The sequence below is a fragment of the Elephas maximus genome, chromosome 15, assembly GCF_024166365.1.
Source record: "Elephas maximus indicus isolate mEleMax1 chromosome 15, mEleMax1 primary haplotype, whole genome shotgun sequence".
Lineage (NCBI taxonomy): Eukaryota > Metazoa > Chordata > Mammalia > Proboscidea > Elephantidae > Elephas > Elephas maximus.
Window position 1 is genome coordinate 27,219,146 of NC_064833.1, and position 3,557 is coordinate 27,222,702.

The 3,557-nt window shown below is 38.8% G+C and overlaps 1 non-coding gene across 1 annotated transcript; it reads left to right on the plus strand.

The window, feature by feature from the left end:
- Positions 1-2,892: 2,892 nt before the first annotated feature.
- LOC126059110 (U6 spliceosomal RNA) lies at positions 2,893-3,000 on the plus strand. Its single transcript, XR_007513371.1, has one exon. It is a non-coding gene; the product is annotated as a U6 spliceosomal RNA (small nuclear RNA).
- The last annotated feature ends 557 nt before the right edge of the window (positions 3,001-3,557 follow it).

Below are 3,557 nucleotides of genomic sequence, written 5' to 3' on the forward strand. Positions count from 1 at the left end.
ATTACATATTAATTATTAATGCATATCTGTGATGATTTTACAATCTATACTGTAAATTAGAAAGAGGTGATTAAAGATGTTACATAAAATATTTAAACCATGTGGTGGGTATTGCTATTTCATAACTGTTTAAAACTTTAATGAAGGCTGGAACAGTTTTCTAGATCTATGTCATAGATCTAGTATGTCATAGATAATAAACTGGATAAAAACTAGGTAGTCAAGTTATTAGTGCTGCTTACAAGTATACATTTTTAATGCCTTGCAAATTTTCAATGTCATTAATGGAGTAAATAGAGCAGCCTATTGTATTTCATAACACAAGGAAAATAATTTAGTTAATTTTTACACATAATTTTAAGGCTCAAAGGAAAGGCTGATTGTCATTTAAAATTCAACGCCATACCTCTTCATCAATAAAATGAACATTGATAATAGGGCTGTTTGTGCTCATTCTTTCATTCAATCAGAAGTAACCATTATATTGAAAGAATGCATCTCTGTAGAGTGCACTTTATGGAAAACTCTATAGAATAAACAATTTTCTCTGTCTCTCCCTGTTCACCACCCCCCCACCCCTCACCCTGGCCAGGACTGTCTGGTTAAACTGTCTATTGGATTCACTCTTTTTCATATCTTGGGTGGATATTTTGGAAAGGATCTGTGACTTTTTTAGTCACTTTCACATAATAAAAATCCTCTTGACATTTTTAGTCACAAATAGGCCTCATTTCATAATGATCGTGTAAAAGCAGAACTTTGAACTGAGTTAGAAATGAATGTTTCCTCAGCTGGGACTGCTTCAGGCTAGAACCTGCTAGTGGGCAAAGGAGGGGTTCCCTTTTTAGCTTTTCCCCTTCTGTCTTCTCACCACTACTCTGCCTCTGTTTCTTCCTGGATTACAGGTTGGTTAAGTGAAGAAGCCCCGGTGGCGCAGCAGTTAAAACGCTCGGTGGCTAACCCATCAGCAGTTCGAAGCCACCAACAGCTCCCGTGGGAGAAAGGTGTGGCAGTCTGCTTCTGTAAAGATTTACATCCTTGGAAACCCTATGGGGCAAGTTCTACTCTGTCTTAAAGGGTTGCTATGAGTCAGAATCGACTTGACAGCAGTGGGTTTGGTTTTTCTGGTTAGGGACAAGAAGGAAATACAGGAGATAGGAAAGATCCCACTGGAATTACTCTCTTTTGGAACATTTTCATGGCTTCTGCAGATACCACACCCCAGGAACATTTACCCAGACTTCCTGTAATATGGTTTCTTCGTCTCCTGTTTGACACCTTGCCCTACTTGTCCAGGGGTCTACCCCTTTTGTTAGGTTCACATCACCGTTCCAGGGGGTCCTCTTACAAAGGATGCAACAGGATTCCAGTCTGTGTCTCATTTGCAGGCCTTCCTCCAGCCTACAAGAAACCATCCTTCATCCTCATGCCCAATACAGGCCAGTTGGATAGCCGCAGCCTCTTGTAATTAGATTTCTCTGGTGCGTTTCAGACAAAACTTTCCTCTGCCCCAAACTCTAGGGAACACATATCCATCATTCCAAGGAGTGTTCTTGAAGCTCCTTTCATAGACTAAAGATGAGAGGGAAGAAGTCTTTTCTGTGCCCTGTTCTATTCCATTATTATTGTTATTATTTTTCCAGCTCTTAGTATGGCTCTTGGGCAAAGGTCACAAAATTGCCCTTTGTTCACTACCTTTGCAAGTCTTGTTTTGCCTGTCCAGCAATTCACTTTGAAAGGTGGGCTTATGTGCAGTGTATTATTTTGTTCTTGGCATTACACAGTCTCAAATAAACAGAGAGTCCCATGTTAATGTCTGCCTATGGAGTGAATATTTCCATATACCTATCATGTGCCAGACATTGTATTAGCCATAAGAATGCGCTAGACAATGTCCTTCCCTGCAATTAAGTGATGGAGAACAGAACGACAATCAGGAAAACACGATAAAGTAGTTTTTAAATGGCAATAAATGTTATAGGAAAAAGTGTAGAGAAGAATTAGAGACTATTAAGGGCAGATGTAGATTAAGCTGTCAAATATGCTTCCTTGAGGATGCAAAAAATAAGTGATTTGGACTTAGAACTAATAGGCATGTGGGGTGTTTAAAGGTAGAGAATATTTCAGGCATATGTTAAAGTTCAGGGTCAGGAAAGGACTTGGTGCATTGAGGAACAGGAAGAAGGCCAGTATAACTGGTATGCAGTGAGGGAAAGGGAAGTAATGAGAGATAAAATGGTAATTATTTTAATAATACTTGCTTCACTTTGGGCAATTTACCAAATGCTTTAATTGGATTTTATTTTAATCCTTGCAAGATGTCTATAAGGTATATTCTAAAATTAAACCCATTTTTATAGATGAGAAAACTAAGTCAAACAGAGGTTTAATAGCTTAAGGTAATTACAGGATCCATAGATTTTAATAAGATCTTTCGTTTTCCTTGAGTAAACATTTCCAACAGATTTCATCAATAATGTTCCATATAATAAGAGAACAATTAAAAAAGTGAAAAAGATATATATATCTTTCCCTATTTTCATGACAGTTGAGAAATGTCAGGAAGGATCTATAATATATTAATTTCATTTTAGGAGTGATAGATGTGATGAGAATCCCTTTTCCTGTTATTTGAGACTGGTCTATTTGTAATTTAGCTTCTTTTTTCTGTATGGATGTACTGTCCCATATATTACAGTTTTTCTCCATCCAGTCTCCTAATCCCAGAACTGTAGACATCCTAGTGTTTTACTTTGAGTTTCCAGGAGTGGAACCTGAGACAAGGGTTTGGGTGCAGGTTGTTTATTTTGGGGGTGATACAGGAAGCAGGAGTGAGAGGATGGGAAGAGTGAGTCAGGGAAGGAGGCAAAGTCAACATAAGAGTGGATTATTGTGCTTGCTTCGGCAGCGTGTATACTAACATTGGAATGCTGCAGAGAAGATTAGCATGGCCCCGTGTGCAAGGATGACACACAAATTTGTGAAGTGTCCCATTAAAAAAAAACAAGAAAAGAGTGGATTATTAAGGTCACTGCCATGGGAACCAGGATTTGATTCACCCAATAGCTACTGAGAAGTGTATAGAATGGCTTCCAGAATTGCTGTCCTGAAGGACCAAGGCAAGAGCAGTGCTACTCAAAGTACAGTCTGCAGATGAGTGTCTGTCCCCCCAATGTTTGTTACCAGTCCACACCAAAATAAATTCAGAAAGTCAGAGAACACTTTTTAGAATCTTTTCTAGCAATTTGACATTGCTGTAATATTTAAGTATGTGATTTTACAGAACTGAAAATGTTGGTTCCCCCTGGATAAAAATGTAAAAAGGAAAAAAGAGAGAAAGCTAGTTTCCACCACAGATAGTTTGAGAAGCTCTGGAATGGAACATTTAGTCACTGGATCCATCCTCCCATTGGTAGCAGATTATCCCTGCAGCCATTAACTCTCTGAAGGCTGCACTTGTATAGGATACAAATGGTCTCCTGAAGCTTTTGAGAAGGTCCTGGGGCAGGTAGAGGGTCAGTGCATACTTCAGGTAGCAAGGTTTCAATTCCAGGTGA